This window comes from Lithobates pipiens, unplaced genomic scaffold (genome assembly GCF_037356315.1).
Source record: "Lithobates pipiens isolate NorthernLeopardFrog02 unplaced genomic scaffold, aLitPip1_a1.2 Scaffold_22, whole genome shotgun sequence".
Taxonomy (NCBI): Eukaryota; Metazoa; Chordata; class Amphibia; order Anura; family Ranidae; genus Lithobates; species Lithobates pipiens.
Genome location: NW_027507784.1, coordinates 5,881,326 through 5,905,058, shown reverse-complemented (window position 1 = coordinate 5,905,058; position 23,733 = coordinate 5,881,326). Strand labels below are relative to the sequence as shown.

Below are 23,733 nucleotides of genomic sequence, written 5' to 3'. Positions count from 1 at the left end.
GAGAGAATTGGAATTATAATAAACGTTACTTATATTTATGTTGCTACAATGTATTATATTTCTGAGATGTAGGCATTCTACAGTGTGTAGATATTGAAATATTTTAAGTTCTTGTTCTTTTGTATGATGAGTTCTTTTGAAGAATAACTATGTTGATGTTGTAATCACGATCTCACCCTAATCCCAGAAACATACATCTAGCTTTATAACAAATATTACATTGGCACATGTGAGAACATTGAATAAAATATTATTGGCTGCAAGACTCTCAGAACTTTTCATTTAGTTTATACTTGTGATGAGGAGCGCTTTGCCATTAAGAAGCCTTGGAAGAAGGTTCTTGGAGGGGTCTCCCGACTGGTCTTCTGACTAATGCCGCGTACACACGACCAGACTTTTCGAGGGACAAGTTCCGACAGACTTTCGACGGAGTTCTGACGGAGTTCTGACGGACTTTCCGAATGAACGGACTTGGCCACACACAATCACACCAAAGTCTGACAGATTCGAACGTGATGACGTACGACTGGACTAGAATAAGAAAGTTCATAGCCAGTAGCCAATAGCTGCCCTCGCATCGGTTTTTGTCCGTCGGACCAGCACACACACAAGCGGATTTCTCGGTAGGAACTGGGTCCGGCGGAGTTCTGGCAGAAAAATTTGAAACATGTTCCATTTCTAAAGTCTGTCAGACTTTTGCAAATCAAAAGTCCGCTGCAGCCCACACCCGATCGAATGGTCTGCCGGAATCATTCCGTCGGACTTTTGATGTTAAGTCCGGCATAAGATCCACAGTTTGGTTATCTGATCTATCTATCCCTTTTTGGGTTGGTTCTTCTGCCTGGGGAATTTGTTGAATATCTCTCTGGCCTTTTTCCTTTTTTATATTTTTTTATATTACACAAAGATAACCCGAGTAAATACAAAATGCAGTTTTTAGATTGGTGGCTGACCTCTTGAATGAAACTTGTATAAAATAAGCGCTGAAACCTAAAAATTGGTCTGGGCAGGAAAGGGGGGGGGGGGTGTCTGGTATTGAAGTGGTTAATAAAGGGGATTGCCTGCATTTAATGGCAGCTATGACAATGGGGAGGAAGGTGGGTTAAACACGTGGTGCTTTGGTGTAAACGGCTGGGGCAAACACAGGGCAGCTTTGCCAATTGCCAGCATCAGTGGTAAGTGTATGCCACGGGCCTCAAAATTAAAAGCTATGATAGCAAAACCAGGTTCACCGCCAGTCCAGATATTTTCTTTGCAGTGTTATCCATCATTAGATAAGGGTCAGCATCACTCAATAGACTTCCCCTGAGCCCAGGGGCGGATCCAGAGTCAAGTCTCGGGAGGGGCACTGACAGAAAATAAAGTGTTGCTTACAGAACTGAATTTAATGTTTCGTACAGTGTACAGTGTACAGAGGTCAGTAGGATGTAGAGCAGAGTACAGAGGTCAGTAGGATGTAGAGCAGTGTACAGAGGTCAGTAGTATGTAGGGTAGTGTACATAGGTCAGTAGGACATAGAGCAGTGTACAGAGGTCAGTAGTATGTAGGGCAGTGCACAGAGGTTACTAGTATGTAGGTCAGTTTACAGGGAACAGTAGGGCAGAGAACAGGGTGTCAGCAGGGCAGAGGACAGGAAATGTCAGGACAAAGGATAGGGTGTGTGTAGGGAGGAGGACAGGAGCAAGAGAACAATGTACAGGGGTCAGTAGGATGAAGAACAGTGTACAGAGGTCAATAGAATGTAGGACAGTGTACAGGGATCAGTAGAGCAAAGGACTAGGTGTCACCAGGGGGGTCAGAATGACATAAACTGGGGGGGTGGGAAGGGCACACACCAGTGGAGGTTCAGGAGGGAACACACTGGGGGGGTCAGGAGGGCACACACTGGGGGGGTCAGGAGGTCACAGTATGGGGTCAGGAGGGCACACATTGGGAAGGTCAGGACAACACACACCAGGGAGGTCAGGAAGGCACACACCGGTGAGGTCAGGAGGGCACACACCAGGGAGGTCAGGAAGGTACAACCCGGGAAGGTCAGGAGGGCATAAACCCAGGGGAGGGGGTCACAAGGTCACACGTTGGGGGAGTCAGGAAGGCACATATCAGGGGAGGATCAGGAGGCACACACTGGGGGTTGGGAGGGCACACACTTGCGGAGGTCAGGAGGGCACAGGGGGGAGAGGACACACTGGTGGGGAGGGGGTAAGAAGGCCACACATTGGGGGACTCAGGAAGGCACACACCAGGGGAGGGTCAGAAGGCACACACTGGGGGTTGGGAGGACACACACCAGGGGAGGTCAGGAGGGCACACGGGGGGGAGGGGTTGGTAGGGCACACACTGGGGGGAAGGTGGTCGGAACCAAACACATTGGGGGAGTCAGGAAGGCACACACCAGGGGAGGTTCAGGAGGCACACACCAGGGAGGTCACGAGGTCACAAACCGGGGAAGTCAGGAAGGCACACTCCGGGGCGGTCAAGAAGGCACACCCCAGGGAGGTCAGGAGGGCATACACTGGGGGAGGAGGTCAGAAGGGCACACATTGGGGGAGAGGGCCAGAAGGGCACACACCAGGGGAGGGTCAGGAGGCACACACTGGGGGTTGGGAGAGCACACACCGGGGGAGTCAGGAGGGTACACACTGTGGGAGTCAGGAAGACACACACCAGGGGAGGGTCAGGAGGCACACACAGGGAGAGTCAGGAGGGCACACACTGGGGGGCCCAGAAGGGCACACATTGAGGGGTCAGGAGGGCGCACACCAGGGGAGGGTCAGGAGGCACACACCAGGGAGGTCTGGAGGGCACAACCCAAAGAGGTCAGGAAGGCACACACTGGGGGGGACGGAAAGGCACACATTGGGGGGTCAGGAGGGCATACACTGGGGGAGGGGGTTGGAAGGGCACACATTGGGGGGTCAGAAAGGCACACACCAGGGGAGGGTCAGGAGGGAACACACTGGGGGAGGGGGTCGGAAGGGCACACATTGGGGGGGTCAGAAAGGCACACACCAGGGGAGGGTTAGGAGGCACACACCGGGGAAGGGTCAGGAGGCACACACCCTGGGGGTGGGTCAGGAGGCACACACCGAGGGAGGGTCAGGAGGCACACACCGGGGGAGGGTAAGGAGGCCCACACCGGGGGAGTCAGGAGGGCACACCCTGGGGGGGTCGGAAGGGCACACATTGGGGGGTCAGGAGGGCATACACTGGGGGATTGGGAGGGGACACATCAGGAGGCAATAACAATGCTTTAATGAGTCCAATTTCTCACTGTGCTACATGAAAAGCTAACAGCATTTGTCAGCTAACAGCACCTCTATGATAAGCTGCAGTAACAAAAGCATAGAGGTGCCTGTGAGTAAACCCACGTTGTACTGATAGTTGAGCTCACCTCCAGGAAGTTCACAATCCCTCGTCTCCCTCTGATCAGCTGCTCACCCCTCCCTCTTCCAGGCGGGTGTGATCTCGGGGATCAGGCACATCTCCATCCCTCCCACTCAAGCAGCAGAAGCCAGGAAGCTCCTGCCTACTTAGGCAGCAGCCTGCAGGAGAGAGGCTGTAAAACTGCTGGGGGAGGTACAGGGGGTGGAGTGTCCAGCCCCAATGTGTCTGTGCAGTAATTCCTAATGCTGTGAGTTGTGCCATCGCCCCGTGGCGCGCTCAGCCTCGGAGTCTGTAATATTTTCTCTGGGGGAGTAATTGCCCCGTTGCCCCCCCTGGATCTGCCCCTGCCTGAGCCCAGGTCATCCTGGACTCGTTTTTAGGCTGTGATTGGACAGTGAAAGGAGAAGCAGCAAAGCTTATGTTCCTGTCACTATGCTCCTCCTGTTAGCATGATTCTTGTCAGTGCATGAAATGATTGGATGCTTTTGGTGCTTCCCCCTCTCACACTACAGCCCTGCTGCACCATGACTGCAAGAGGCTAACACAAGGACAGCTAATGCAGGTACTTGCACAAGAAATGCATCACTCAAATATGTGTTTACAGAGGTTCCATAACTTGTGTCCTTTATATTTTCCTGGACTTCAGATTTGAATTATCTTCTTTTTTTTGCTGCTGACTGCTCTTCCCTCTCACCATAGAAATCCCCCCTCTATGTATTGCTGCTTGCCTTTCTCTCTTGCAGCTCTGCCTTCAGTGTTCTGACTGTAATGAAAAAAGAATATATTTTTAAAAAATTGGAACTGGATACTGAGTAGCAGTGCCATCTTAAGAGCATTATAGGCCCCCGGGCAATGCAGTGCACTGGGGCCCTGTCTACACAATCACGCATGATTGCCCATCAAATGCAGCTTTACTGTGCCCGTAAATGCAGCCTCACTGTGCCTATCAAATGCAGCCTCACTGTGTCCATGAATGCAGCCTCACTGTGTCCATGAATGCAGCCTCACTGTGCCCGTGAATGCAGCCTCACTGTGCCCACCATTGCAGCCTCACTGTGTCCATGAATGCAGCCTCACCATGGCCACCATCGCAGCCTCACTGTGCCCATGAAAGCAGCCTCACTGTACCCACCATTGCAGCCTCCCTTTGCCCATGAATGCAGCCTCACTATGTCCACCATTGTAGGCTCACTGTGCCCATGATTGCAGCCTCACTGTGCCCACCATTGCAGCCTCACTGTGTCCATGAATGCAGACTCATTGTGCCCACCATTGCAGCTATATTGTGCCCACCATTACAGCCTCACTGTGCCCACCATTGCAGCTTCACTGTGCCCACCATTACAGCCTCACTGTGTCCATAACAATCACGCACGATTGCCCATCAAATGCAGCTTTACTGTGCCCGTAAATGCAGCTTCACTGTGCCCATCAAATGCAGCCTCACTGTGTCCATGAATGCAGCCTCACTGTGCCCATGAATGTAGCCTCACTGTGCCCGTGAATGCAGCCTCACTGTGCCTGTGAATGCAGCCTCACTGTGCCCGTGAATGCAACCTCACTGTGCCCACCATTGCAGCCTCACTGTGTCCATGAATGCAGCCTCACCATGGCCACCATTGCAGCCTCACTGTACCCATGAAAGCAGCCTCACTGTACCCACCATTGCAGCCTCACTGTGCCCACCATTGCAGCCTCACATTGCCGTGAATGCAGCCTCACTGTGCCCACCATTGCAGCCTCACTGTGCCCACCATTTCAGCCTCACTGTACCCACCATTGCAGACTAACTGTGCCCACCATTGCAGCCTCACTGTGCCTGTGAATGAAGCCTCACTGTGCCCATGAATGCAGCCACACTGTGCCCACCATTGCAGCTTCACTGTGCCCACCATTACAGCCTCACTGTGCCCATAACAATCACGCACGATTGCCCATCAAATGCAGCTTTACTGTGCCCGTAAATGCAGCTTCACTGTGCCCATCAAATGCAGCCTCACTGTGTCCATGAATGTATCCTCACTGTGCCTGTGAATGCAGCCTCACTGTGCCTGTGAATGCAGCCTCACTGTGCCCGTGAATGCAGCCTCACTGTGCCTGTGAATGCAGCCTCACTGTGCCCGTGAATGCAGCCTCACTGTGCCCACCATTGCAGCCTCACTGTGTCCATGAATGCAGCCTCACCATGGCCACCATTGCAGCCTCACTGTGCCCATGAAAGCAGCCTCACTGCACCCACCATTGCAGCCTCACTGTGCCCACCATTGCAGCCTCACGTTGCCCATGAATGCAGCCTCACTGTGCCCACCATTGCAGCCTCACTGTGCCCACCATTTCAGCCTCACTGTACTCACCATTGCAGACTAACTGCACCCACCATTACAGCCTCACTGTGCCTGTGAATGAAGCCTCACTGTGCCCACAAATGCAGCCTCACTGTGCCCACCATTGCAGCCGAACTTTGCCTGTGAATGCAGCCTCACTATTTCCACCATTGTAGGCTCACTGTGCCCATGATTGCAGCCTTATTGTGCCCACCATTGCAGCCTCACTGTGTCCATGAATGCAGCCTCACTGTGCCCACCATTGCAGCTTCACTGTGCCCACCATTACAGCCTCACTGTGCCCACCATTGCAGCTTCACTGTGCCCACCATTACAGCCTCACTGTGCCCATAACAATCATGCACGATTGCCCATCAAATGCAGCTTTACTGTGCCCGTAAATGCAGCCTCACTGTGCCCATCAAATGCAGCCTCACTGTGTCCATGAATGCAGCCTCACTGTGCCCGTGAATGTAGCCTCACTGTGCCCGTGAATGCAGCCTCACTGTGCCCACCATTGCAGACTCACTGTGTCCATGAATGCTGCCTCACCATGGCCACCATTGCAGCATCACTGTGCCCATGAAAGCAGCCTCACTGTACCCACCATTGCAGCCTCACTGTGCCCATGAATGCAGCCTCACTGTGCCCACCATTGCAGCCTCACTGTGCCCATGAATGCAGTCTCACTGTGCCCACCATTGCAGCCTCACTGTGCCCATGAATGCAGCCTCACTGTGCCCACCATTGCAGCCTCACTGTGCCCATGAATGCAGCCTCACTGTGCCCACCATTGCAGACTCAATGTGCCCATGAATGCAGCCTCACTGTGCCCACCATTGTAGCCTCACTGTGTCCATGACTGCAGCCTCACTGTGCCTGTGAATGTACAATGACCGGAACTCTGGGACATGGTTATCTACTAAGGCAGGGATATGCAATTAGCGGACCTCCAGCTGTTGCGGAAGTACAACTCCCATGAGGCATAGCAAGACCCTGGCAGCCACAAGCATGACACCCAGAGGCAGAGGCATGATGGGACTTGTAGTTTTGCAACAGCTGGTGGTCCGCTAATTGCAGATCCCTGTACTAAGGGTTTGTTTTTTGTCGTGTTTATAGTACCTGTAGGTGTTGTAACAAACACAAAAAAAGCAAAGTAGTTGGTTCTCTTACCACTGGAAAAAAACTCCAAAGCCTCGTACACACAATCTGACTTTCCGATGGGAAATGTTCGTTAACAGGCTTTTGGCAGTAAATCCGACCGTGTGTACGTTCCATCGGACAACTGTTGTCGAATTTTCCGTGGACAAATATCTGTTGTCGGACTTTCCGAGTGTGTGTACACAAGTCCAAAGTTCAAACACGCATGCTCGGAAGCAAGGACGAGCCGGAAGCGGTCAGTCTAAACTCGCGGTCGTAATGGAGAATTAACATTCGTGACGCGGCGAATTATGAAATCTGGAAATGCAGCGCACAATTCTATTCTTCTTTCATGTGATAATAATGAAGCTGCTTTGCTGATGACACTGATGGAGTTCTGCCAAACGTATTTAAAAAGGCTTTTTTCTTTTTTTTTTTGTGGTATCAAGAATAATATTATGATTTACTTATTTTTTTGCTCAAGTTACCACAACACCATTATCCTGTAGTTTTTAAGATTTACCTGCCGTTTTTAAATGTAACTGCCGACTCCCAAACTGTCATTTGAAGGAAAACACACAGCCAAGTATTTATTCTACACAATTTTTATTTTATTATGCATTAAAAAAGGAAACAAATAAAATTAGACATGATATCTGGCAATAGAACTTAGCCAAAAAAGTACATTCTATGCATCCAAAAATATAGAAAATTTACCAAATCAAATCATTATTATTCAACCAAAAAAAAATAATGTCAAAGCAATAACTCCAAGGCCAATAATAAATAACACGTTATCTCCTCCGATTCTGCAACATGGAAGGTTGATGAACGGTCGCTCAAAAACGGCCTGAAAAGCGCAAAATTAAAAGCGCGAATCAACACTCACCAAACTTCTACTAACACGGAATTAGCAGAAGGAGCCCAAAGGTTGGAGCTAAAGAGCCGAAAAACCACATAGTACGTCACTACGTTCGTGATTGTTGGCCAACAATTGTGTGTCCCTAATATGGCGTAATCTCTATTTCAAGATAAAGCAACAAGAGCCGAGCACAGCTGTGGGTTCTATTTCATGCAAACAGATCTGTCCTGCCATACTTTGAATATATTCAAATTTGTGCTTCCAGAAGCGTCTCTTTACTTTCCTCTGTGATCATTAGTAAAAACCAAAGAGAATCCTCGCTGTGCAACACTGACCGGGACAGCGGTGGAGGATCGAGTCTTGGAACAATTATATTGGCAAAACCGAATTGAATTCCAGAGACGGCTCATCGCTCAGCCATGGATCTGGTTAACATTTTATTTGTTATCTGGTTCTTCACGTTATTTTTGCTGACATTGTTTGGTATATTCACCAATTTTTTTATCATATTCACAAATGTAAGAGATGTTCTTAAGGGACAGAAGATGAGCACTATAGACAAAGTGATGCTTCCTCTAAGCTTTTCCAACATGTGTTTTGGCCTTTTTCTATTACTTGCTGTTTTTAATAATCATTTCCAATTTTATTGGAGTGACTTTGGAATTATTGTCATTGTTGAATTGTGTATTTATGGCCTGAACTCTTCTGCCTGGCTGACTTCCTGTCTGTGCTTCTTCTATTTCATTAAAATCGTCCAATTCAAATGGAGATTTCTCTCTTTGCTGAAGGTGAAGATCGATGTCCTGATCCCAAGGATGATCCTACTGGTGGAGTTGGTGTCTCTCGGTAACGGCTTCATAAATATAACGGCAAAGCTTTTTACCCAAATCTCTTCCACAAGTTTGGTTTTGTCATCATTTAACACAACAGAAATAAATTCACAGAATAGTCTGTTGGACATTTTTAACCATGTAAGTACTTTTGGGTCCCTCATGACGGCGATCCTCTTCATTGCTGGTATCTTGGTGTCCCTCAAGCTGCACCTTCATAATATGAGTAAAACCCTCGGCTCCTCTGCCAATGCCAATGGGAAATCTCAAAGAGTTGTACGGACAATGACGTATCTTTTGGTTTTCTATATTTTATTATTAGTAATTTCATTTCTGGTGGAATTTCCTCAGATTCAGTCATGGTTGTTACAGATTCTCTATGCAATCGGAAAATGCTCCTATAGCCCATTCCAGTCTCTTCTGCTGATTCTAGGAAACCCAAGATACAAGAAGATGCTTTGTAATTCTCTTTGTTTTTGTCATAGGATGTGTGTACAGAAAGGTTAAAAAACCTACAGGGTATAATAAATACTTATTTTATTTGTTTTAGGCAGAATATTCTAGAGCTTTTTTGTAGTTCTGTATCACAAAAAAAAAGTTTGCTGAGGGGTCTTCTATTCACATCTTTACCGATTATTGTAGTTCAGTGAATGAATCCACCTATTTACATAATTAGAGTAATCTTATGAGCTTATTAGGATTTTAGGGAGGCTTGGCATTATAATAAATGTTACTTATAATTATCTTGCTACAATGTATTATACTTCTGAGATGTAGGCTTTCTGCAGTGTGTAGATAATTGAAACATTTTAAGTTATTTTTGCAGGATTTTGGTTACTAGGCGAATGAGAGAGGTACATGTAGGATGCTGAACATCTTACATTGATCCTTGTAAAGCGGCGGTACAGTTAAGGAGCGGTGAGAGACTATCCATCATTCCCGCATATCCTGGGTCCGCCGTGACCACCTATGCTTCAGTATGAGCTATTCAAGAGTGCTGTGACTTTTTATATTTGGCGTGTTTATTCATCCTTTGATGTGAGTGCAATGTCAGAGGTTTTGTTATGTGTGATTAAAATGTTTTATACTGTATCACGCTATGGAAGCAAATCTTTTCTTTGTTGCATGAGAGTACAGATGAGCCAAACACCCCCCCAGTTCGGTTCGCACCAGAACTTTCGAACGGACCCCAAATTTGCACGAACGTTGAAGTCTATGGGACTCGAACGTTCGAAATTAATAGTGCTAATTTTAATGGCTAATATGCAAGATACTGTCCTAAAAAGGGTTTGGGGACCTGGCTCCTGCCCCAGGGAACATGTATCAATGCAAAAAAAGTTTTAAAAATGGCCGTTTTGGCGGAAGCACTGATTTTAATGACGATTAAAGTGAAAAAAAAAAGAAGTGAAATATTCCTTTAAATATGGTGCCTGGGGGGTGTCTGTAGTATGCCTGTGAAGTGCCACGTGTTTCCCGTGTTTAGAACAGTCCCTGCACAAAATGACATTTAACGGAAATAACATCATTTAAAACTGCTTGCGGTTTTAATGTTATATCTGGTTCCTGCAATATGGTTGAAAATCATTGAGAAAAATGGCATGGGTAGCCCTCCCTGCCCATTACCAGCCCCTTTGGGTCTTGTACGGATATTAAAGGGAACCCCGTACCCATATTAAAAAAAGGAAATGCGTGTGGCCCCCAGGCCCTATATACTCAGAACAGCAGTATACAGGCGGTGCAAACAAGACAGGGACTGTGTAGATTTGTTGTGTTAAGTTGAATCTGTTTGTCATTTTCAACTGGTACATTTTTAAAGTGCAGCTCCAGTCAAAAAAACTATTTTTAAGTTTTTTGGAAAACATAGGGAAGGGTTATCACCCCTGTATAATTTGTTTTGCCGTCCGTCTTATTTCATCTCACTTGCTGTTGCCTCCGTCCGTTTGCAAGTAGGAGATGTTTGTAAGTTGGATGTTTGAAAGTAGGGGCCTGCCCTATATGCTCTGCAGAAATGGCGGAACAAGGTGTTGGTTTTGCCACAACATTGTAAGCCCTCAAAGTGACTCTTGGTGGGCGCTGGAGCGCCCTGCTGTGAACAATTATATCAAGAATTGTAATTACATGCCATTGTTGAACAGTGGTAGAAAAATTGACCTTTGGTGGTTGTGGTGCTGGTGTCACAACACTATAAGTCCTCACAGTTACTCTGCGTGGGCACAGGAACGCGCCCTCCTGTGAAATATTATATCAAGAATTGTAATTACATGGCCCTGTTAAACAGGGGCAGAAAAATTGTGCCTTAGGCACTGGTGCTGGTGCCACGACACTGCAACCTCTCCCATATACTCTAGTTTTAGTGCAGGAATTAGCCCTGCCGCAAAGCATTGCATCAAAAATTGTAAGTAAACGCCCCTGTTAAACAGGGGCAGAAAAATTGGGCTGATGGCATCACCCAGAACCAGAAATGTTCTTCCAACATATCAGCGGAGGAGGAAGAGGATAGACAATCAACATAACAGGACAGTCACTCAGCATCAGCATAGGCGGTCTTGAAGGGATGTGATATTTCAAAAAAAATTGTTCGGTTACATCAGCTTCAGGTGCTTGGTAGCTGTGGGTGATCCAAGACTGATTCATCTTGATGAAGGTCAGTCGATCAACTGATTCGGTGGACAGGCGCACCCTGTGATCGGTAACAAAGCCACCAGCAGCACTGAAAGAACGCTGGATGCAGGACAGGCCAGTAGCTCAATTGCATACTGTGCAAGCTCTGGCCAGTGATCCATCCTCAAGACCCAGTAAGCCAGAGGATTTTCGGTGGGAAAGGTGTCCAAGTCTGACCTTGCCCCTAGGTATTCCTGCACCATGTAAATCAGACGCTGGCGATGGTTGCTGGAACCGATCATACCTTGGGGCTGCGGACTAAAAAATTGCCTGAAAGCATCGGTCAGACGGCCACCTTCTCCACCGCTCCTTCTGACCGATGCCTCAGCAACACGTTGTCCAGGACCAGGAGTTTGTAACCTCCCAGTCTCTGGAAACGCATTGCATAGACCATTCTGCAAGGCCTCCCGGAGATGTCTCATCCTCTGCTCCCTCTGCGATGGCAAGATAAGGTCGGCAACCTTACCCTTGTACCGTGAATCAAGGAGAGTGGCCAGCCAGTAATGGTCTCTCTCCTTGATCCGAAGAATACGAGGATCCATCCGCAGGCTTTGCAGGATCAGGGAGGCCATGCAGCGTAGGTTAGCTGAGGCATTCGGTCCGGAGTCCTCTGGGTCACTAAGGACAACATGATCCGCAGCTACCTCCTCCCAGCCATGTACAAGTCCACGGGTTTCTTGGGACTGTAAATCATCCCTACAAGACTGCTGCTGCTGCTGATGCTGATTGCTGAGTGCCAGCCTCCACCTCCATGCTGACACAATCATCCTCCTCCTCCTCCTCATCCTCATCCTCTTCCTGTGTGATGGGTGGCACAGCAGGAACACTGTCTGGATAAAGGGGGCCTTGAGAGGCAAGGAAGTCCTCCTCTTCCTGCCTCTGTTCTGCCTCAAGTGCCCTGTCCATTATTCCACGCAGCATATGCTCCAAGAGGTGGACAAGAGGTACAGTGTCACTGATGAATGCACTGTCACTGCTCACCATCTTTGTGGCCTCCTCAAACGATGACAGGACAGTGCATGCATCCCTGATCATGCCCCATTGGCGTGGTGAGAAAAAAACAAGCTCCCCTGACCCTGTCCTGGTGCCGTAGTCGCACAGGTACTCATGGCCCTCTGCTGCATGTGCAGCCGCTGCAGCATGGCCAACGTTGAGTTCCACCTGGTGGGCATGTCACATATAAGGCGGTTCTTGGGCAGGTTCAACTCCTTTTGGAGCTCAGCCAGCCGAGCACAGGCATTAAATGATCGGCGGAAATGCACACAGACTTTCCTGGCCTGCTTCAGGACATCCTGTAAGCCCGGGTGCCATGCCCAAGAACCGCTGCACCACCAGGTTAAGGACGTGAGCCACACAGGGCACATGGGTCAGTTGTCCCTGTCGGAGGGCGGAGAGGAGGTTGGTGCCATTGTCGCAAACCACCATTCCTGGCTTAAGCTGGCGTGGCGTCAACCACCTCTCGGCCTGCCCCTGCAGAGCTGACAAAACATCCGCCCCAGTGTGGCTCCTGTCCCCCAAACAAACCAGCGCAAGCACGGCATGGCATCGTTTTGCCTGCGTACTTGCGTAGCCCCTGGAACGCCTACGGAGCACCGCTGGTTCTGAGGACAGAGCACTGGAAGTGGCCATGGAGGAAGAAGAAGAGGAGGGGGTGGAGGAGAGAGGTGTGTCACAACCAATAGAAGCATTTTGGAGGCATGGTGGCGGAACAACCTCCAACACTACTGCACCTTGTCCTGCATCCTTCCCAGCTGCCAGAAGAGTGACCCAATGGGCCGTGAAAGACAGGTAACGTCCCTGTCCATGCCTGCTGGACCATGAGTCAGCCGTAATATGCACCTTACCACTGACCGCCCTGTCCAGCGAGGCAAGGACATTGCCTTCCACATGCTGGTAGAGAGCCGGAATCGCCTTCCGTGAGAAAAAGTGGCGTTTGGGGACCTGCCACTGAGGAACCGCACATTGTACAAAGTCATGGAAGGGGGCCAAAACTACCAACTGAAAAGGCAGCAGTTGAAGTGCTAGCAATTTAGCCAAGCTAGCATTCAACCGCTGGGCATGTGGATGGCTGGGAGTGAACTTCTTTTGCCAGTCCAGCAGCTGGGGCAGGGACATTTGCCTGCTATAATCGGACGTGGGTGTACTGCTAGCAGAGTGCCCGGAAGCACTTGGCTGTGACACGCCTAATTCTACACCTTCATTCCTCTCAGAGCAGGTTTCAGAGAGGACTGAAGGTCTAGTGGGGTTGGAGATCCCAGCTGATGAGGAGCAAGGAGAGGTCCGCTTTGTTCTTTGGTGTGGGTCTTTGAGGTACGTTTGCCAACGAGCTGCATGGCAGGTCAACATATGTCTGGTCAAGCATGTGGTGCCCAAGCGGCTGATGTTTTGGCCACGCGAGATACGCTTGAGACATATGTTGCAAATAGCAGCGGTGCGATCTGATGCACTCGTCTCAAAAAAGGCCCACACCAAAGAACTTTTAGAATAACGCGCAGAGGCAGCGCCCTGCACAGGCGAAGCTCTGCGGTGTAATTCAGTCGGTGTGCTGCCCCTAAGCTGGCCCCCGGAGGGCATCCTGCCTCGTTGGACATGTGCCTCCTCCTCCTCCTCTCTCCTACCAGGCACCCACGTGGAATCAGTGCCCTCATCATCCCCTCTCTCTTCATCGCTGGAGCAAACCTGGCAGTATGTTGCAGCTTGTGGAACATGACTGTCCCGTGGCCACGTGCTGATGATGATGATGCACCGCGTCCACGACCAGCACTGTTGTCTCTAGACACAGAGCTTGCTTGCCCTCTTTTATCGGCTCACGCCTGTCTACCTCTCCTTGCTGGCCTTCCAGACATGGTAATGGCCTGAAGGGAGTTGGGAAAACCAGCAATTGGGTAGTGTATATTGTGCTGGAGGCACACACAACTTCCACTAACTCCTGCAGATGGCAGATGGCTCAAATAGAGAAGAGCTATGTAGGTGGATATAGCGGTGTATACTGGGTTCAGCGCACGCAGACAGCACGCACAATCTCCTAACGCTGACTGCAAGCTCTATTTAAAACGAGCAAGATAGCTAGCTATATATGTGGATATAGCGGTGTATACTGGGTTCAGAGCACGCAGACAGCATGCACAATCTCCTAACGCTGACTGCAAGCTCTATTTAAAACGAGCAAGATAGTTAGCTATATAGGTGGATATATCGGTGTATACTGGGTTCAGAGCACGCAGACAGCACGCACAATCTCCCAACGCTGACTGCAAGCTCTATTTAAAACGAGCAAGATAGTTAGCTATATAGGTGAATATAGCGGTGTATACTGCGGTCAGGGCACGCAGACAACAACCACTACAGAAGAGCAAGAACGAAAAATAGGCCGATAATGATCAGTGTATACTGTGTTGAAGGTACACAGAACACCCACTAACTGCTACAGACTCCAACACACTACACAAGGCCGCCGCGCTGGCAGCCTTATATAGTGTGTGGCGTGTACTACACAGCCTGAGCTACGATTGGCCACAGGCATCCTGCCTGTGGCCAATCATGGCTCTCCTCGCTGCCGGCGCTGTGATTGGCCAAGCATGCGGTGTCACAGTGCATGCTTGGCCAATCATGAGCCAGCAATGCACTGCGATGGCGCAGTGCATTGTGGGCCGTGAGCGCCACACGAATTTGGCGCGAACGGCCCATAACGTTCGGAATTCGCCAAACGGGCGAACATCCGATGTTCGAGGCGAACGTATGTTCGACTCGAACACGAAGCTCATCCCTACATGAGAGCATCTATGAGAACAGCCGTGGCGTCTATGAGAACAGCCGTGGCACCAGCCCTGTATTCCAAACTGGAAATTTGGATATCCCATTTAAACCCTGTAAAAGGGAAAAGCTTATCCAGCCAAACACGAAAGTGTGAGGCATATACAGCGGCTGAGTGGAACCACATAAGGGGAGAGGAGTCACATCTAGAGCGGTGTGGTGGAGGAGTGTAGATGTAATCTGTTTTTTATTCAAGAGACACTGGTTAACGTTTTTTTCACAGTTTTTTTCACTATTTCATTATTTGGATTGTCATCTGAAGATTCAACGTATGGACTATGATTTCACTGGGTTACATTATATTATGTTCTCAGGAAGTTTCACAGTGGTGATTGTAACAATTTTTTTTTTAGGAAGTGGACATTGTCTGAAAGAACTTGAAACAATTCACTTGATTCTCGTTCTCTGTTTATTTATTTTCAGTGTTGAACAATATTTAGTCACAGGGTGATTTGTTTCAATAGAAGAAGAGACCGAGTCGACAGTCCAGATCTAATGGACACCTAGACCGAAGTCCATCGCCTCCTTCATGATGAAACCACTTGAAACACTTATCTTAAAGAAGCCCCAAGACCCTTCTTGATCCTCTTCCTCACTAGCTCTCCGTTGTTCTAATCGACCCGCCATCATCTCATCTAATGTTCTAACCCCGCCAGATTACACCCTGTTGACAGCTTGAGACTCTACCCAGAAAACCTTCAGTACCCCTATCCACAACTGTGTAAAACAGGTTTGCCCCAAAAGGTAAGCCCCCTCAGGGGGTTCTTTTGAGCTCTTATTTAGGGTTTCCCGGTTTTTAGGTAAAACACATGCTATCTCGTTTCAAGGGAACCTAGTCAGCGTTTGGGCCTGCATTTACGTTGTTATACAGTCGCCCACTCCAAACATGTTTTTTTTTTCTGGGGAAAAGACTGAACTGAGTATCTCGCAATAAAATTCTTTTTACAGGTGGACTCATAAATAGATGGCGAACACTAACCCCCTACTCACCTTTGTCTGTGCTATTAATTGCATACATGAGGGGAACAGTTTAATTCTGAGTTTGTTTTTTAAGCCAGGTTGGTCACTGACTGTTACGTGGAAGTTATCTAGTTTTCTTTTCTTTTTTTCCCTATGCCAGCATACAAGAGACTCACGGTTCTAATCACTTAAGGTTTATCTCTCTTATAAACCCTAGAGACTGGATTATCCTCATACCAGCTCTGTTAAAAGGTTTCTCAAAACCTGGTTTAACTCCCCTTCCATTACTGTTTTTGAGGAGAATTTTGTTTTTTATTTTTCCTCCTTCTCTTCCATTATACACAAAGTTTAAGTCTATGCTCGATCACAGCCTTCGTTTGTTACCAGTAAGAGGTTTCTGCAAGGGGCCTAACCCCCCTTCTTATTCTCTAAAACTCATGTTACCTGGGCGTACGGAGAACCCCGCTAGCGCACACCCTCTTTGGGTCCAAGAAAGTCACATCCTAAGTATCCTACTCGATATATAGACACAACCCTTTTGTTACCAGGGACAAGCACTTGTCTCCAAATTGACTGCGACAACTATTTGTTGTTCATTTTTAGCGCCAAACTTATTGAAGCCTGGCGGGATTCTCGGTGCGCCCTTTCTCTTCTCTATATAAGGTTAAATGTATTGTTATTAAGATTGTTCCTCAGAGGATTGTTCTATCGCACATTATTACCAAGTGACACACCTAATTAGTCAACCCCTCCCAAGGGTGAAAGGGTTTCATCTTTCTGACGCATTAATTCATAACATCTACAAAATGATCTCACTGATTTTGTCTCGGTGGTCATAACTGAGAGAAATGCATACCCACGGTTCACGTGTGGTCACTGACTCACTCTTCACCTTACTACAACATAGGCTTGGCTGTTTTTGCCCATAAGACGGGATACTCCTACGCTATCCCCCCTTCTACTTCCTTGCATTACAACCCTGTCTTGTTTTAATTTACCATGCCCACTTGAGCTCCCTGGGCGCCGGAACCACATACCTTATATCTAACACCTTACTTTGTGAAACAACATCTGACACTTGTTCGTCCTCCTTTTGGCCATCGAACCCACACAAGGAGTGATCCCCCATATCGCTTCTTGACCCTACCGGCATATACATATAGGTTGGCTTAGCTGGTCTAATCCTTCCTCCGGTGTGTGTTCTACCTACCTGTTTTAGGTACTCCCTTTACCCCCCCCCCCTCTTTTTTTTTTTTCTTTTCCAACAATACTAGACACTTAGGCCGCGTACACACGCGGGGACTGTTCGCTCAACTTTGTCCGCTGAACAGTGTTTCGGCGGACAGTCCGCTCGTGTGTGGGCTTCAGCGGACAGTTTCAGCGGACAGTTTCAGCGGACAGTCTGACGAACAAAGTTTTTCGGAAATTCCGTAAAACTGTCCGCTGAAACTTGGTTTGAGCGGACAGTCCGCCCGTGTGTAGGCTTGTTCGTCAAACTAAGTCTCGCGCATGCTCAGAAAGAATTTACACGCCGAAGGTTGCATTGCAGTGTATAGGACGTCGTTTTCTAGTCCCGTCGTACGTGCCGTTCACGTCATCGTGCACGGTTTCAGCGGACTGTTCGTTCGTCGTGTGTGGGCAAGTCCGTCCATGCTAATTTTGAGCGGACTGTCCGCTGAAACTGTTTGACGAACAAAGTTGAGCGAACAGTCCCCGCGTGTGTACGCGGCCTTACAGTGATGCCGTCTCAGGGACCGCACTCCTCAACCCTTTCTCTTAAACTACTATCTATTAATGCTAAAGGGCTCAATATCTCAACTAAAAGAACCAAATTCCTTTCTGAATTTCATAAACACAAAGCCAACATAGTATGTATTCAAGAGACTCACTTCAAATCTAACAATGTTCCTAAATTCTCGGATGGACGATTCCCCACCGTTTTCCACTCCACCAACCCTGAGGGGAAGACGAAAGGGGTTTCCATCCTCATCTCGAAACACACTCCACTGCAGATACAAGACAAAATGGTTGACCCGGGGGGAAGATTCATCTTCCTTAAGGGAGTAGTGTCATCCCACCCGGTCACGATTGCCAACATTTACGCCCCCAACACGAAACAGGTAGCTTTTTTTCGTAAGATTAAGGACCTTTTAACAAATTTCGCTTCTGGCATTCTAATACTAGGAGGCGACTTCAACGTTCCCCTTAACCCTATTGCCGACACCTCGAATGGCTCTTCGAGCATTCCTTTCAGGGCTCTGAAACAAATAAAATTACAGCTGCAGTCGCTAACGTTACACGACACGTGGAGAACTCTCAACCCTCAATCCAGAGATTATACTTACTTCTCAACAATCCATCAAAAATATTCCAGAATCGACTACTTTTACATCACGCAATCAGACCTACCACTCCTGACGAACACAACTATAGAGCCAATGACTTTATCTGACCATCACCCAATTGCACTAACTTTGACTTTCCCGGAAAAAATTACTACAACTAAAACTTGGAGAATGAACACCACTGTACTGAAAGACCCTATAGATATTCTCCTCTTTAGAGACATACTCATCGATTATTTTACTCGTAATGACACTGATGATACCTCCAGCATCATTCAATGGGAAGCCCACAAAAGTGTCATCAGAGGCGAATTTATAAGGAGCTGACTCTACTCAAACAGGAAAAACAAGCTAGAATCAAATCCCTAATAGATCATATACACAAACTCGAACTTCAACATAAAAAAAATGTGGCTGTCTCCACGTTTGAGGAATTGACTAAAGCTAGAGATTCACTTACCGATGAATTGAATCTAAAAGCTAAAAGACAATATATACTACGACATAAAATATACTACGAACAAGGTAATAAAAGTGGAAGACTTCTTGCAAGAGCAGTTCAGAGTAAGAAAGCCGCTTCCACCATACATCAAATAAAAGATAACAAAGGAGCATCATATTCCTCGAACGAGGAGATAGCCACCCAGTTTGAGCAGTACTACCAATCACTATATAATATCCCTTCCAATCCCAAGTTTCCCCCTAACTCAGAGACTAGAACTAAAATCATTCAAGAATACCTGGACAAACATAGCCCCCCAAAAATAGCACATAATATCGCCCAGGAACTCGAATCTCCCATTAATGGAGAAGAATTTGACAGGGCCTTAAAGGATATGAAAATAGGCAAAGCCCCAGGTCCAGATGGTCTCCCATTACAATATTATAAAACTTTTCTTGACATTCTTAAACCCAAATTCTTGAAAACTTTCCAATCACTCCATTCCGAACGAAATCCCCCCAAACAGGTCCTGGAAGCGCAAATAGCAGTAATTCCCAAAGAAGGAAAAGACCCAACCCTTGTCACGAACTATCGCCCAATCTCTTTAATAAACGTAGACATTAAAATTTACGCCAAAATCCTTGCCAACAGATTATTACCCCTACTTCCATCTCTAATTTCCCTTGACCAAGTGGGATTCATCCCAGGCAGAGAGGGCCGGGACAATACCATTAAGGCCCTGAACATAAACAATTGGCTAACTTCCAAAAAGAAACAGGGATTCTTCCTTTCTCTCGATGCAGAGAAGGCATTCGACAGAGTGGCCTGGGACTTCATCGATGCAGTCCTTAAAAATATCGGCATACTACCTCGGATGAGAGCCTACATCGCCGCACTATACTCAAATCCAACTGCTCACGTACGCACCAATGGCCACCTGTCGAATGCCTTCACCCTTAAAACTGGGACGCGACAGGACTGTCCCTTGTCCCCGCTACTATTTGTCCTTACCTTGGAACCGCTTCTTAATAAAATCAGGTCCAATCCAGATATAAAAGGCATTGAAATAAAAGATCATTCCTATAAAATTGCTGCTTTCGCAGATGACATGCTACTCTTTCTATCGCAACCCCTTGTCTCACTGCCTAATATAATTCAAGAACTTGAAACGTTCCAATTAATATCCAATTTAAAAATTAACCACTCCAAATCGGTAGCACTAAACATATCCTTACCCTCCAAAGATGTTGAACTATGTAAGCAAAACTTCCCATTCACGTGGGCTCCTAAACAAATTACCTACCTGGGGATAGAAATACCCTCAAACCTAAATGACCTCTTCAATATTAATTTTCTACCCTTATTAAAAGACTCACAGGAAGACCTTAAAAGATGGAACTCTCTCAATATTTCGTGGTTTGGTAGGGCTTCATTGATAAAAATGACTATTCTACCCAGATTCCTTTACGCTATGCAAACGATCCCCATCAGATTGCCATCTTCCTTCTTTGCCGCCTTCCGCAAAGCGTGTACCGCCTTTATATGGAGGAGTAAACCTCCTAGAATCAAATACACAAGACTAATTCTCCCAAAAAATAAAGGTGGAATAGCTCTCCCGGACCTGAAAAAATACCACCAAGCAACTATACTCACACGAATAGTTGACTGGAATTTACACCAACCTATCAAGGACTGGGTATCACTAGAACAAGCCCAATTTCCCTACCCAATCAACCATCTTCCATGGATAAACCCCAAATACCACTCAAAAGAGATCAAGTCTCATCCTCTTATTGGTCCCACGTTAGCAATATTTTATGACACATATAAGAAAAGTGACCCCACCCCTTGGATCAGTTCCCTAACGCCTCTCAGAGACAATCAGGATCAATCAAGGATCAACTCTATTGAAACCATTGAAGAGCCTATTAGTATTTCACAAGAAAGAATGTTAAGCCCCGTACACACGAGCGGACTTATGTCCGACAGACTTCCAAAGGAGTTCCGTCGGAGTTCTGCTGGAATTCCGACGGAGTTCTGACAGACTTTTCGGCCGAACGGACTTGGCCACACACAACCACACTAAACTCAGACGGATTCGAACGTGATGACGTACGACCCGACTCGAATAAGGAAGTTCATAGCCAGTAGCCAATAGCTGCCCTAGCGTCGGTTTTAGTCCGTCGGAGTAGCATACACACGAGCGGAGTTTTCGAAGGGACCGGGTTCGGCGGAGTTCCTTCGGGAAAATTTGAAGCATGTTCCATATTCTAAAGTCCTTCGGACTTTGGCGAGTCAAAAGTCCGTTGCAGCCCACACACGATCGGATAGTCTGACGGACTCAGTCCTTCGGACTTTGGATGTTGAAAAGTCCGCTCGTGTGTACGCGGCATTACACTTTACCTCAACCTGGTCAAAATGGCTAGCATTCAAAGATACTCAGGAATACAAATCGTCCATATAGTATTATTTGTTGTCGAATCTCTGTCAGTGATTTATGTTGTCTTACTTAAAATGTTCAAACAGCGCAGGCCCGCTGTTCATCCAACCTCATTGCCTACTCTTCCCTCCTGCTATTATATCTAACTAAAATTTTTCTCTCCCCTCCTTCCCCCTTTCTTCACAAGAACATTCTTATTTTATCTTCATGTCTGCTTTGACTCTCTTTTTGCCTTAACTGATAAGTACAACTTTACATTTTGATTAAAACTTTTTTTTTTTTTTTTAAGTTGGGAAAGGAAGGAGCTTTATTAAAAAGAACTAAACGCTACAAAAGTGACGGTAGACAATATGTACAAATAAAGGTGAACGCTCAGCGCAATCCACTTTGTGAGCTTCCTGCACTTGGGTGCTCAGGACTGTGTCGGCTCTTCTTTTTCTTTTTGTCTTTCTTCTTTCGCCTTCTTTCTGGGTCGTCTTCCCTCTGTTTCTTCTTCTTTTTTCTGTGATCAGAGTCTGATGGTGTTTCTGGGGGAGCTGGCTCTTGTGTTCTGCTCTGTTTGTGTTTTTTGTTTTTCTTTTTTGGCGGTTGTATGTGCATTAGTCGACATTGCTCTGGAAGCGGGCCAGCGTGAAGTCTGAATCCAGTCAGTAGTGCTCCAGTTTAAAGGTGTGAAGGAGTTTCCACAAATTGGAGGCTTTTCAATTAGACTGCTATTGTCCTGAGCACCGGGAGTGTCGATCATACCTGGAAGATCTGAAAGGAAATTGCTGAGCTTTTCTTTGACTTTTTTACCGCAGAATTTACTGAACGCATGTTCTAAATTGTAATGCAATATAAGATTGACGCTGCCTGTGAGGTCAGACAGTCCGGGCGGCTCTTTGATCAGATAGAAGGGTCCGGAGCTCCTCCTGGCCACCTCTTCCCCGCCGGGGACAGCTGAGGACAGGGTGGGTGGAGGAGGTAGGGGTGGGACGGATGAGTTGGGAGGTCCGGACACTGACAGAGGCTTCCCTGGTCCGAAGCCGCCCGGAACCACCGGCGGGGCCCCCGGAGGACCTGAGGGGAGGGAAGGTGGCGGTTCTGAGGGGACGATGAGCAACAAGCTTGATTAAAACTTTAGAAGTCGTAGATATCCATACCCTGTGAATTTTAGTAACATCTTCTGTATGCCTGCTTACATTTATGATAACATGTTAAAATGTAAACGTCAATGTGCGATTTAATTTTGATTGTAATGCTCTGTTACTTTTCAATAAAAATTTGTGTAACAAAAAAAAAAAAAAATAACTAACTATTAAATTATAGGTATTCGAATCTCCTTTCAAATTTGGCTGTTAGTCAACCTAACAAATACGAATTTACCCAAAGCCATAAATTATCCAAAATACCGAATGCTTTATCTAAGCAAATGGAACATAACAAATGAATAATAATAAATAACAATAATAATAATAATAAATGTTTTATTATTATTATTATTATTATTATTATTATTATTATTATTATTATTTTTATTATTATTCATTTGTTCCTTTCCACTTGTTTAGATGCGGTATTCATTATTTTGGATAATTCCTAACTTTGGATAAATTCGTATTCACCAACGAAATACGTTCACCAACAGCCAAATTTGAAAGGAAATTCCAATACCTATAATTTAATAGTTAGTTATTATTAGTTAGTTATTCTCAAATTTTCCAATTTTCTTTCTTATTTCCGGATTTTCAAATATTTTTTTTAACTTTAATGCCCCCCCCCCCCACTCTTATCCCAGAGGGTTCAATATTGAGTTGGCCCTTTGCAGCTATAACAGCTTTAAATCTTCTGGGAAAGCCGTCCACAAGGTTTAGGAACTTGTTTATGGAAATGTGTGACCATTTTTCCGTTAGGAACGCACAGGTATGTACTGGCCATAGGGACTATAGGGAGTTTCCCGGTGGGCCGATGGCTCAGTGGGCCGGTTTCAGTGACAGCCAGTGGCATCGCTGGGGGAGGGGGACTTTTGGGGCTATAGCCCCGAATCTGGGGCCCATAGCCCAGAGTCAGTCCAGGAGTCCCCAACCACAGGGTCCTGGCCCACTACCTGCCCTCTTTCTGGTGACCCTGATGTAAGGAGGGGCTCTCTGGGGACCCTGATGTAAGCCAGAAAGCTCTCTGGTGACCCTGATGTAAGAGAGAGGCTCTCTGGGGAACCTATTGTAAGTCGGAGGCTCTCTGGGGAACCTGATGTAAGAGAGAGGCTCTCTGTGGACCCGGATGTAAGGGGGGGCTCTGTGGGGACCCGGATGTAAGGGGTTGGCTCTCTAGGGACCCTGATGTAAGGCAGATAATCTCTTGGGACTCTGATGTAAGAGGGGCTCTCTGGGGACCCTGATGTAAGGGGAAGGCTATATGGGGACCTTGATGTACGGGGAGGCTCTCTGGGGACTCTGATGTAAGAGGGGCTCTCTGGGGACTCTGATGTAAGTGGGGGGCTCTCTGGGTACCCAGATGTAAGGAGGGGCTCTCTGGGGACCCTGATGTAAA

At 47.1% G+C, this 23,733-nt stretch overlaps 1 pseudogene; it reads right to left on the bottom strand.

The window, feature by feature from the left end:
- Window positions 1-21,493: 21,493 nt before the first annotated feature.
- LOC143925268 (mediator of RNA polymerase II transcription subunit 19 pseudogene) lies at window positions 21,494-22,366 on the bottom strand (annotated as a pseudogene).
- Between the last annotated feature and the right edge of the window lie 1,367 nt (window positions 22,367-23,733).